Here is a 13,158-nt window from a genome sequence, read left to right on the forward strand (position 1 = left end):
CTTCTCCCCATACTTCCTCCCTCCTTATTTCCCTGCCATATCCCTCCCCCCCCCTTTTCTTGGGGGGCACCCCGTATGAATCTTGCTACACCCAAACACTTTCTTTTCCCCCCGCAGTCCTTTCTTACATCCTGCTCCTTTCCTCCCCCCTCTTCCCATGCTAAATGGGTTGCATTAATGTAATGAGCTGGTAATTTATGGAGGAGGAGTGCAGGACTTGTATCATTTGCCCATTGAGTGTTGTTTGGCCTCGCAGAGCTCACCCACTCCCTCTGGAACAGATGTGTACGCTCTCAGAGCCAAGAGCAAACACAGACAGACACCCCTCAAAAGTAAGCAGGAACATACTTCACACACACACACACACACACACACACACACACACACACACACACACATTGTAAGAAGTGCACATGATTATACACTCAAGAGGAACACCTTGCCTGGCCCGGCCAGGCAGTGAAAGCAGTGCAACAGCTGCAAGATCTCCTTCGGTGTGGACTCTGGATCCATTCAGCAACAGTGCTAATGTATTCTAACACATACACACACACATACTGTACATATACACTCCAGTATACTTAAGTGCACAAATAGAAAAAAGGTCTTATGATATTTAAAAAAATGTTTTGAGTGGGAAAGCAAGGGTGCTAAGCAACATCTGTAGCCAGCTGGACTGATTGAAATTGCAGCATATTTCTGCTGTCAGGTGTCATCACACAGACTACGGCAAAATGTTTTACAAACCAAAACAGATGACCCACCTGGGGAATATTTGACTAAACTGTCACTTTATAACAGGACAATTTTTTATTTATTTTTGTGCTTGTTTAAAAATCTAAGTTTCCTCTGAATTCAAAAGTAAGAAGTGTGTTTTGTTATGGTGACAAAATTGCTCAGCATTACAGTGTGCAAATTCCTTTATTAGATTCCACATGTACATATATTATAAACTAGAAATGCATCCAAGCATTACCTTCAGGAGGCAAAAGAGAAAATCACCGTATGTTCATGTATAAAATTGAGGCTGTTACAGTGAATTTGGCCTGTGTGCCTCATGCTGCCACTGAGCTCCTCATATCAGCAGGAAGAGCTGTTTTCATAGATGTTCTTCTTTGCTTCCCAGGCACAGGTTACAGCCACCGCTACACAAGATAATTGTCTTTCTATTGTGGTTGTGTAACCCAATAACCTGCAGTTGAAAGTCACAGAGACGAGAACATCCAAAGAGAAAAGAGACCTGTTGAGACCGCAGGGAGACGGAGAGTAAGGGACAAGAATGAAGGGAGGGAGGTTGGATAAAGGATGTTGGGGCAAACATTGGGGGAGGTTAGTCAGAAACACTGACGGTTGTCTGTCTTGGCTCGTAACCTGAGTGAAAGATTAAAGTGAATGTAAAAGGTCAACGCCGCTGACATTATAAATAATGCGTATGCGCATGTTTGAGTTGTACACCGAACCCATGTACACAGATGACCTCCCACGGGGATGTTAAACACCATGGCGACAGGCGCTGACCCCAGTCGTAAAGAGGTTAGAAGGTCAACAGAGCTACTGAGGGGGGAGACGGTGACCCTGAACATTGGAGCATCCTTTAGAGAGGATCGGGAGGAGGATAAAGACAGAGAGGAGGGAGGATGGGAAAGAGGATAAGGGTAATGCAAACAGGAAGAAAGAAAGGGGCAGAAGAAGAGAGAGGAGGGGGGGTGACAGGATGGGAGAAAAGTGACTGTGAGAAAGGGAGTAAGTAAGGGATGACATGGGGAGCACAGCTGCAATGGGAACTCCGATGTTAAAACGTTATCGGCTGATTGTCAGTGGGCTCCTAAAACGTCATGTCGAAGCTGAAATATTTGTGGCGAAACAAACTCGTCTATTTCTCAAATTCTGAATATAATGGAAAACATGAGGGGGGGGAATAGTTTCCACGCAAATCCGTTCTCCTTGTTGCATTCGGACAAATGATCCATTAAAGAAGAACTCTCACGCAGTTTCAGGTCTTTAAGCAGCACATTTGGCCTGTTGTGTACGTCTCTCTCTCTGGCGCGGGCAATGAAGTTACCTCCTGGAGAAAAGTGCTTTGTGTTTTTATGAGACATTCTGACTGCGCCGCGGCAGAAAAACAAGGTTCTTAAACTGTCATTTTGCATTTAAGAGCACTTATCAATTTCATAGACGCAGTCCGAGCAGCGGTCTCAAAGTAAGACATGAGTTACTCTGTGTGCGTCTGAAATGAGCCTTGGGAAAGGTTAGTCGTAAACTGAAAAAAGGTGTTTGATCTATAGCCAGGTATTGATCAAAAACATTGTCTGCGCTCATGGAAATGTACGTGTGTGTGTGTGTGTGTGTGTGCGTGTGTGTGCGCGTGCGAGTGTGTGCGCGTCGGTGCACTTTGGCTGATAGTGTGCGGCGCATACAGTAACAGCACGTGTGATTTGAGTTATGGCCAGGTATCGATCAGAAAACATCACGGGAGCTTTAAACTTTGCTAAAGAGCTTTTGGTGAGACCTGACGAAGTGCTGTTACAGACTCATGAGCCATTAGGAGTTTGTATAAAGGAGACCGAAGTGGCACGAAATGGAGAGCGAGAAAAGAAGGAAAGAGCGCTTTGAATGTCAAATGCCACTCTTCAATGGAGACGGTACGCTTTTCTGTTAAAAAAAATCGTTTTTAATAATACTTCCTCAATGCTCATCTAGCAGTGTTTTAACATCTTTAACTTATCCATGTTGAGATCTTTGACTTTGCCCTTTGTCTGGTATCCCTGCTGATGTATCGCAGATCATCAGAGAACATTCAGAAACCCACTCCGGAAACTCTTCCCGAAGGTTTACTTAACACGGTATCTCAAACCAAAGACAAAGGGCCAGCACCACTGCAGTTTTTAAAATTTAGAAAGAAACCCGTTCACACTGGCAAAGTGGAAGTATTACGTGTAATCAATATGTCTTTCAATGATGAACTTCTTTGTTTTTGGCTGATTCATCGGTAGAAAATGAAAGGTTGAGCTGAGACAAGAACATGGAGTTCAGGACAGGGCTTACTCTACATACATGCCATGTCAGCATTTACCCTGCAGCGTCGAGGTTTGTTTGTTCCTATTCTTATTGGATTCAGGCTTCAGGGAAGAAACGGGCACAACTCAAGCCTTTCCTTGGGTGGGTCTGCCTGCTGTCAACGGTCTACTACCCTAATTGTTGTGCAACTAATTGGTACCGGGTCATTTGTTTTAGGGGTTGTTTCAGGGGCTAAGTAGCCCCCTAATTCACACACAGATGTAACCACACACACACACACTCTCTCTCTCTCTCTCTCTCTCTCACACACACACACTCACACACACAGTCTTGTGATCATAACGATGTGAGGCTTTTGTCAGTGGTGGGGGAAGAGGAAGTGTGTGTCTGGTTAATGATTCCCGCTGGGTTAAAGCGGACTGGGCGGACTGTTAAAGGCCAGAGATAAGGCACAGACACAGACTTAGCGGCACTTGGATTGTGACTGTGTCTATTAGACGGAGTCAGAGGGGTATTTTGGGGAGGAAATGGTTGAAAAAAATAATAAGTGACTGCATGGCACAAGCCTAACATAAACAGTCCAGTGTGTTCATCTTCCTGTCCGTCAATGCTGGTATTATTCGCTGAGAACGGAGTGGAGCTGCTAATTGCTTAATACTCTGTGTGTGTGTGTGTGTGTGTGTGTGTGTGTGTGTGTGTGAGAGAGAGAACTGCTCACTATTTTGCCTTTATGATGATGACTAGATTAATTCTAAGTCCCACTACCAGTTCTTTTTTGTATCCTTGAGCCGTTGCTTTTCCTCTTCCCATCACAGAGCTAAAAGAACAGCTGAGATGTCAGCAACAATGCTCTCTTATAGCATTAAGATTGGCAGAGAATGCCATGTTGCGTTAACCTGTCCTCTGCCTAAGCAGTATGTAAGWGCAGCCAGTTTTTTCGTCTGGATCTTAATAAGCGTGATGTAAGAGAGGCCCATTTCTGGGCTCTGGATCCAATAGTAGCATGTAATTACCTTTAAGACCTGCTCCCTATGCTAGAGGATTAGCCGTAATCCATAACCAAAGCCATAACTATTGCTACGCTACGTTAATTCCAGTCAGACGCATGCAACACGCAGTTCAGTGACTATGGATGCCTGTCTGTCTTCATTTTCGTCTTCTTTCCTCCACTTCGCTTCCTCTCCGCTCCTCTCTCACCGCCTCATTTCAAATTAAAGTCGCTGAGCTTTATGCCCCTCCGTCTGTCATGTCAGAATTGGAGAGCGGTTTTCCTGTTGTACACAATCCCAAATAGAGAGAGAGTGAGAGGGAGAGTGATGGAGAAAGAGACAGAGAGGGGAAGAGAGAGAGAAGGTGGGGAGGATTAATATCCTCAAAGGAGAGGTGCAAAGGAGCAAAGGTGCTGTTGGTTTGAAATAGAGCTTAATATCCTGCTTTTACTGCTGATGGCAATGGGAACCTGTGTGTGTGTGCATGTGCGTGTGTGTGGTGTGTGTGTGTGTGTGTGTAATTGAGTCTATTTTGTCCTTGTTGATGTTGTCTTTGAGGAAGAAGGATATATAAACATACTTTTTCCACATAGATTACACACAAACAGGAAGACACTACAGGCCTTAATGAGCCCTTTCTTGGAATTGCTCTGCATCTATATACCGATACACCAGCTGCCTGGTTAATTATATTGAATTCAAGATTTAGATTCTTACCTCTACGCAATGTTATTCTTAACGTGACCACAATTCTGCTGCATTTTCAGAATGATCTTTCTGATCGATAAAAGTCACTCCCAATTTCCCCCAAAACTGTTTCCTTTGCACAAAAATACTTCTAACGTGGTGCGAGCGAGCTGGAGCGATGGAACGGCGAAAGAAATGCAAAATGAGTCGGAATCAAAAGAAGAAAAAAAAACCCCCGCTGTTGACAGCGAGGAGGAAATACAATTATCCAATCTTAGTCGTGACAAACACATTGTGCCTGTACTGAAAGAGAGGGTCCCTCTTTGTTGTGTGGAACATGTTTGGATTCAGAGGAAATAATGACTGAGGATAGAGCAGCAGAGATTTATACAACCACCTGAGACATCACCACAAATGTGGTGAGACGATTAGGGACGCTAAAGAACTGCTGCCGTCTACACTGCATCAGCATGCCTGGAGAGCTCTCTGACTTTTTAATAACCTCTATTAATCCACCAAATTTAAATTGAGAGCAATGCGCTTTCTTTCAGGAATGCCCTGTTCACACTGGCGTTTACACACATTCACACCTAGAAGCTGTACAACCGGAGTCTAACCTTCAAACACTGAGCCGCATCACTGGAACAGCTGGGGGTTAGAGGCCTTGCTCAAGGGAATGTCAGCAGTGGTGCTGAGGGAGGGGTAGGCGTTGCATCAACCCAATCGCCAGACATTGTTATTGGGGGATTTTCGCAAGATCCTGGATTATGTTCAGCAACTTTTTTAAATTTTGTTTTTACATGCAAACTTTTCTCCTTATTGACGGTATGAATAAGGTTAGGAAGAGATTGCGGATATGGAAAATTATTTATAATTGAGTTAGGGTCAGGAAAGATTACAGTTAATCAAAATCCAAACCTTTATTGGTTTTCTGGGACAGAAGCTGAACTTTGGTCTTGTGCACAAAAGTCAGACGTGCTACACACCTGTAAATAACATAGTAAAAATAAACTTTATTCATATAGCACCATTCAAAACACTGCGACAAAGTGCTTTACATTAAAAACAGAACACATTTAAAACCCAAAGAGATTTAAATGAACAAAAAGCCCAAAACTAAAATGACATAAAACACAGATAGGATCACAGTAAAGTTTAGTGATTTAAAAGATGGGACAGAGTTCGCAGCCCTGATCTCCTAAAGCAGGTCAATCCACAGTCTAGGAGCCCTGACTGCAAAGACTCCATCACTTTTAGGTCTGAATATGGACCTCGGCACAACAATGAACGACACATACGAGGATCTCAGGGCACGAAAAGGGACATGGGGCAGTACAAGGTCTGGTAGGCCTCTCTGGGCGTTGTAAGGAATCAATACTATCTTTAAATCGATTCTAAAAGCAACAGGTAGCCAGTGTAAGGAAGCCAGGATGGGTCAAATGTGATCATGTTTCTTCTTAGTGGAATTTTGGATGAGATGGAGGCAGGAGAGGGATTTTTTGGGGATTGTTGGCTGATGCCAGAGAGCAAGGAGTTCCAGTTGTCTAATCGACTTGTTATGAAGGCGTGGATAACGGTTTCCAGATTTCTGGGAGAGAAAGAAATGGTCTTGTCCTTGAAATATTTCTGAGATGATGAAAGCACGATTGAACCACTGATGCCATGTTTGACTAAGCTGAGGCTTTAATCGAAAAGGTCACCAAGATCGAGTTGTTGAATGGGACGGGGAACCAAGACTGATATTGGGGCGATTGCACTATCTTGACCTATGTTCAATATCTCTCTTATCAGCATTTAGTTACAAGATATTTTTGCGACGTCCATTTGGGGATGTAATGAAGGCTGTTTTGCAGGTTTACAGTGTTTTTATGGTTCCTTGCTGGGTCACAGCTCAGATAGAGCTCAGTATCGTCTGCGTAAAAGGGGAAACGTGTAATGTAACAGCATGTAGAGCATGATTCTAACACTTTAACGTTGGCTCACATGAGCTGGCTCACAGTTCAGACAAAAAAAGTTATATGCACAAGAAATCAATGACACGTCAACAATAACTAACATGAATGATGTATGTGAATGTGGGGCTGACTGACTGAGCTGGCTTTATGGGCTCGCCATCTCATCGGCCCAGGTGAGCCGGATCACTAACAACCGGCACTCTGCCGGCCCACTTCCTGTCTTTTGACAAGTACAAAAGAAAATGGCGATTGCTGTTAGGTGTCGCAGCTCGCCGGGAGGAAAGCACTCACAGTTTGGTTGCAGGTTTACTTGCTACCTGTGTCGACGTGGTATTGTATTTATTTCACCTTTTGCATTTTGTTATTTTTTTATCTTGACTTGACACTTGACTTTTTTTATACATATCAAATAATATAACTTATTAGATATTGTTGTTTAAGGTCATATTGTGTGTCCCAACCCAAATAAATCTTTTTTTTTTACAATATCCAAAAACAAACAGAAATTGGCTTTGAAAGGTTCTTTTCCATTTGATCACTTGGACGCAATGGAAATCATTCAACAGCTGTAAAATCTCCAATTTCATTTAATTTTGACAAAAGAATCGTTCAACAGAAGGAAATAGATACATTGCTACCTGGCTCCCACTTTACCATATGCTACTTTTCGATTCAGGCGACATATGATGACAAACGTCCGGAGTATTTAAAGTTCTGAAGAGTGATGTGATTTTGAGTGCGTCTCGTCGGAACCCATTCTCGAAACTTACTCGTTAAGTTCTCTGTGAATTGAAACAAATGTACTGCTCTTAGCATAGACCGTAGTGTGTTGAACCTTAATCGAATGCCGACCGGTTAAGTGTCCCGTTGACCCGTGCGTGTGTGTGTGTGTTTGTGTGTGCGAATAGGTGACGAGTGCTTGCTCTCAGTGGTGAAGGAAAGCGTGTAGTAGGTCACCTCTGTGATAGCTCCATCTCTCCTTATCACCCCTTCACTCTGTCTATCTGTCCTTGCCCATCACTCTTCCTCTCTATCTCTCCCCCTCGCTGCCACTCACTCACCTTTCCAATCTTCCTCTCCAAACTCCACATCCCCTCCACAAGGTCATCGTACGTCAACCACTAAAACAGTCAGTGTGTGTGTCTGTGTGTGTAAAAGTGTATTACATTCAGATGCTCGACCACCATAAAAAATAAGTCCATTTTTCTGTTGTACTGTCTCTACCTAACCCCTTAAACATTTCAGGGTCTGCTGATTGCTTCTGTTTCTCTCTCTCTCACACACACACACATGTACACAAGAAGCACATAAAACCATACAAGCACACACTACCACAAAATGGTATGTGTCAGCTGGTTTACATCAGATCGGCTGATTGGGGAAATGCCATAAACCCTCAGTGCTCACACACACACACACACACACGAGTCGGCACACTGCCTTCTCCCTGCCCTCTGGCTAATTAATTTCCCAGATCGAGCATGTCCCACCATAAAGAGCTCTCCCTCCTTCTTGTGTCGCACTCAATCTGTTCCTCCTCTCTCCTGTGTCTCTCCGCGGAGCCTGGCTCATTTCAGTTCCCCTGGCCTTTGATTGCATTTGCCCAAAATGTCAGGGCAAAGAACGTCACCCCGTAGAACCTCTGCCTCTCTCATTTTCTCTCTCTCCTCTCTCCTATTCCCTTCTTTTTCCTCTCTTTCCTTCTCTTCATATCTGAATATTTTCATCTGGCCTGGAAGACGCAGCTCAGTTTTTGTTACATCAAGTTCACGTCCGCAGCAGCAGCGGGGTTGTTTCTCCTCTAAATGGAGAGGGTTGTCTGTGTGCCGACTCCAGTTCCCTCTAGTTCTCACAGCTTTTAATTTAATAATCCTCAGCTCACCACAGGCCAAAGCAACAGCCTCTCTTTTCTCTTGGCGTGTGCTTTTCAAGTGCTTTATTTGGCATGTTGTTTCCCGCATTAGTTTTGGCACTCTGTTTGACCCCAGTTAGTTTGTCCGTGTGCTTTGAGGGTGACAGTAGTGTGCTAATCAATCATACCATGAGGCCAATGCTTGGCCAGGTCAGACGGGCATCAAAGGAGTGAAGCGACATCCACATGGTGCTCATTCAGGTCTCCTGACACCGTTTTCTTCCACTGTGTGCGCACTCACGTATATATTTACGCACATGTAAACACACGTTTGTGTTCACAACCACAACGGATTATCATGTCACACGCACACAAAGAACAAAAACACACGTGTACATGTATGAATACTCACTCTCAGAGAACGGAGCCCAGAGTCCTTCACCTCTGTCCATTTTTTGTCTGAAATAATCAGACAAGAATGTCTGTTTTTGGCTGATTTGAAATAAAATTGTATAAAAAAGGAATAGAGCCACAAACCAATGCTGTTAATTTATTTGCGACATTTACCACAATGCCCGAATACATCAAGAGATAACGGTAAGGTACAATCTCAGATTGCAGACTGATAGTATTATCTCACCAGTGTGTATCGTCCTAATACCCAACCCCAGTTATTAAAGGTGTATCTTCCAGTCTTGCACCTCTATTGGCTTTTTATACTTTTTTTCAGGAATCTCACAAAATACAGCAGAATGAAAACTAACTCGGCCTCTTTCTTGCAATAATGCACGTCAGTACTGGTTAGAGTATATTTGCTAAAGTGGGAGGGACAAAAACACAGATTGTAATAGCTGCTTTGAAAGTAGCTTTTGCATCCCTCGTAACATCAACAATCTAAAGGGATGAGAAGTGAAAAGCGGGTTTCTTTTTGTTTTTGTGCAAACAGCAGCACAGTGGAGAGGGCAGAGCTGAGGCCAAGTTTTTCAACGCAACACAAAGAACCAAGTGAATGTCTTTCACATTAGACATGACAGTTTGCGCTCTCTGGAATACATCAGCCATAATACGTTTTTTTGTGTGTGCGTGTTGTCCCTGCTGCCATATTCATACACACACACACACACACACTCTGCACACAGTAAGTCTTAACCATATACCATCACTTCTTTCGTTAGCATTCCGTCTTCATCAGCGGCTAACATATGGTGTATAGGGTTACAGCAGACAGGCACGGGGATGGCTGCAGAGCAATAAGATAGCAGTAATGGCACACCATCATTTAGGAGAATGTAATAAGTGAATATCTAATAAGCCTGTAAAAGATGCTTAACCCCTGAAGCTCCGGGGTCAGGTACAGAGATAGGGCGAGTAAGCTGATTAGGGAAGCTTTCTTCTCAAGTTGCGGTCATCGCAGCATTGACCAACTCCTGACCCCTGTCTTGTGGTTACCACGGCCTATGGAGCCGCTCCCGTGTTTGGATAAATCCGTTCTTTATGGCGTTTGATAACAGCTTGTGCCTGATATGGGAAAGTAATAGGTTATGAATCTCTGTGTGGAGATAATGTAGAAGTTAATGGAACACCGGTTATCCACCTTTGCTCGTCATTTGTCACCTCGGTTCCTAACTGAAAGCTGTGAGTAGCGCCTTCCACTTAAAATCCAACGTTCGGAGAAATCTTAATGAAAGAATTGCAGCAGTGAGCGGTTTGCCGTTTCTGATTTTGACACATAAATACCGTTCCTAAAGGCACTGAACGGTCCATGAGACTCTTTATATTGATCCATTGACTGATTTGTTGTTTGGTGATTGATTGACAAGAGGGTAAGTTGACCCGTATCCCCGGAGTTGCTTAAATAAACTGGAGCAGTTGGTTCTAGATGGGATCCCCACCTGTTTCTCGTATGATGACATAGCTTTATCCCCAAATGACAGATTTGGTAACAGACAGGTAAAATGCGCCATACTCAAAATGAATGATACATAGGATTTAAGAGCAATCTCTGTCTCTCTCTGCTTCTTTTCACACTAAAGAGATGGTGTGAACACACACACACACACACACACACACACACACAGAGAGAGCGCCAGATCCTAAAGCCATTTTCAGGCAGGGCAGCAGAGTGTGTCCTCATTACCGTCTGAGAGTGTGTAGTCACCACTCAGTCACAGCTCCTGCTGCCAGAATGGGATTTTCCCATCTCTTCTCCTCTGACTCGTCCACATCTTTCCCACCTAAACTTCTCGTGCATATCGCTTCATCTATTTCTCCGACAGAAAATCATTATCAGTCAGGAAAGACAATTTCCTGCTCCCATAGTCCCTCATAGTCAAGAGTTTTTGAAAACCCTGTATTTAAAATAAAATCATTATAGTTGGTCACGTTTCAAGCAATGCAATTAGCAGACACCCTAAAAAGCAAATTGAGTAGTACGATTGTATTTTTAGCCCAAAAATATATGAATATAATATTGAAATTATAGATAAAACTCTTGACATATTTTTGTGTGTACATTTAAACACACTGTCCAGTTGAACTCTCCATGTCTGACAAGGTGAGCACGACTGTCGGTAAAAAGTTGCAAAAGTAGCCGAGGATTTCGATTTGCCAGCTGGAGCTCAAAGGAGGAGGGAGCGAAGCAGAGCACACACAGGGATATTAGACTGTAATGGTGACCAGTTACTAAACAAGTCTAAATAGCCTCGCACTTGGCTCCTCCTAACAGAGGCATTATCTGACTCTCCAGTTGACCAACTTGAGAGCATAACAAAATGATGTTTATGGATATTTGCTCTGCGCTTTCTCCCAGCAGCTATCTCAAACTGCCACATGTTTTTTCTGCATGAAGTCCGGAGGCTGTGATTCAGTCATTTAGAGCAGGACGGTTGTGCTCTTAGGTGAGTGCAGCAGAGTAATCAGGAAATGCATGGTCAATGTATTCACTCGCACTTCTTACACATTCACCGTGGTGGGCACCTGTCCGCTTCGATCCTCTCACTCTGGCAGGTTGAAAGAAATAACGTCGAAGTGGAAGAAACAGGGACTTGGAGCTGGTGGAGGGGAAGTGGAGGGAGTTCTGTTGTTTGCTTCGGTTAACTGTGAAGCGCTCCTCTTTTATTTGATCTCTCCGTTTCTTTTAGAAAAGCCCCGAAGGAAGTCTGCAGGGAGTTTTTTTATTTTTTTTTAACAGCAGCAATATGTGTGTGTCTTAACATCAGACGAGAGGTCTGAGCCCCGGTAATCGAATTTGGTATCATGTGATTGGACATGACAAGGGGAACAGGATGGGGGAGCCATTCACCTGCTGGATGTCTCACCAGTCTCACACACACTCAAGCACACATACGAAAACACGAGTGTCTCCATTTTTAGAATACTTAGCCAGGTCACCACTAGTGGAAAAAAAAAAAAGAACAAAAAAAACATGGCTACTCTGTGTGCTGTTCACCCATCTGGCCTGATGGAGCCTCTTCCCCATGGTGCCGTTTTACATGAAACATTCTGTAGCTTCAAAGCCTTGTTACTGCCTGTTCAGCCATAATGTGCCATTATACATGGCATCCAAGAGCATGCCGGAGCACAAAGGGAACCACATGTGGAGCACTCCAAGTGCCCGGAGCTATATATTACATATGTTACATACTGTACGCAAGATGGTTGTGTGTGTGTGCGTGCGTGTGTGTGTGTGTGTGTATGTGTGTGTGTGTGTAGGAGAGAATCTACATTACATAGCTACAGCTGGTCGAGAGGAAAGACGGCTAAATACATGCAGTTGATTCAAAAAGCATAAGATTATTCATTTCCCTTCTCCTGTGGGAACAAGCTCCCGCTCCACAGTGTACACACAACACACACACACACATAAAGTCTTGGCCAGTGAGTCTGCGTGTGCGGTGACATCAACAATCTGCTGATTGCATGTTATTTAATACTGTAATATGTAGAGTTATTTAGGAAAGTGCTGGTGATAAAAGCGATGAAGGGGGAGACGGGAAGGAACTGAACATGAAAGACAAGTTTGTAGAGACAAAGTTCTTCACCTCGTTTAAGTGATGTTTGAGTCCTAAGCTTGTTTGTGGAAGACAAAGTTTCCAAGTGAAATGGATTTCTGCAAATGAAAAAGCGAAACAAAACAACAACATCAGGGCTAAGTAACTATTTGAAGGTGCTGTCAAAGGCTTTCCCTGTCTTTGCCCTCCTCCTTTCATCTTTCTCTCATCCCCTCGCTCCGACTCCTCCCTTCCCACTCTCATTAGCGATCGCCGCGCGCGAGAGAGAGGGGGAGAACAAAGCCCAGGACCTGCCAATCGATCACCGAGCAGCGCTATCAATCGACTGGCGGAGCACAGGTCTCCTCCATCCGCCCGCCGATTGACGGGTCAAAGATTGATGAGGGAGATTGTTGTGTCTCCGTGTGCGCTTGTGTGTTAATGCAACAGAGAGCGCATCTTTATTCGAGATAGATTACAGGCCATTTAATCGCGTCTTGTTTGTCTGCCGCACATTTTAATTTGTGCTCTGATGACAAATAAATGAAGACAGTATCAAGAGAACAACACGTGTGAGGTATGTGCTTGCGAAGGCGTGAATACACACATGCTCCGAGGTGCAACAAAGCCCCCCAGACACTGACAGATATTTGTTTCGGTGGATACTT

At 43.9% G+C, this 13,158-nt stretch overlaps 1 protein-coding gene across 2 annotated transcripts in view; it reads left to right on the top strand.

Annotated features, from left to right (window-relative positions):
- The window catches only part of fbxl17 (F-box and leucine-rich repeat protein 17), a 204,512-nt gene that overhangs the window by 171,642 nt on the left and 19,712 nt on the right, over nt 1-13,158 (top strand). The gene's annotated exons all lie outside the window — the stretch shown is intronic.

Source organism: Anarrhichthys ocellatus, unplaced genomic scaffold (assembly GCF_004355925.1).
Source record: "Anarrhichthys ocellatus isolate YVR2014 unplaced genomic scaffold, GSC_Weel_1.0 scaffold17, whole genome shotgun sequence".
Taxonomy (NCBI): Eukaryota; Metazoa; Chordata; class Actinopteri; order Perciformes; family Anarhichadidae; genus Anarrhichthys; species Anarrhichthys ocellatus.